Source organism: Nematolebias whitei, chromosome 22, assembly GCF_014905685.2.
Source record: "Nematolebias whitei isolate Nwh7 chromosome 22, NemWhi1, whole genome shotgun sequence".
NCBI classification, from domain to species: domain Eukaryota; kingdom Metazoa; phylum Chordata; class Actinopteri; order Cyprinodontiformes; family Rivulidae; genus Nematolebias; species Nematolebias whitei.
The window spans coordinates 565,226-565,681 of NC_056519.1; the positions used below are offsets into that span (position 1 = coordinate 565,226).

General features: G+C 49.1%; 1 protein-coding gene across 1 annotated transcript in view; it reads left to right on the forward strand.

Annotated features, from left to right (window-relative positions):
- Positions 1-456, forward strand: part of LOC119428414 (deoxyribose-phosphate aldolase-like) — an 8,531-nt gene that overhangs the window by 196 nt on the left and 7,879 nt on the right. The window lies entirely within an intron of this gene.

Consider the following 456-nt stretch of genomic DNA (forward strand, 5'->3'; position numbering starts at 1 on the left):
GAGCTCGTTCCCAGAGCTCGTTCCCAGAGCTCGTTCCCAGAGCTCGTTCCCAGAGCTCCTCGTGGCTCCCGTGATGTTGAACAGATTTTCTTCTCACTGGGAGGAACAAGCGCAGACGATCCGTCATCCAGCACACGGTTCAAAACCAAACAACTGGACTTTGTGACGGCAGATGTTTCGTCTTCTCTTTGAAGAACGGAGTTTGGAGTTTTTCTACCGCTGGACTCCTCGACGTCATGACTCCGCCTCCTCCTCGGACAGAGTGAAACTTCTCCAGGTACAAACAAAGTCCACTCGTTTTGTTCTTAACCTTTTTCTGCTTCAACGCAGGAACGGACAAACTGTCACACTAAAGCCTGAAGCTCCGACTGCAAGCACAGCTGCATTACACTGGAAAACATCTGGTGATACTGGTATTAAAGTGAAGGAACTGGTATTAAAGTGAAGGAACTGGTA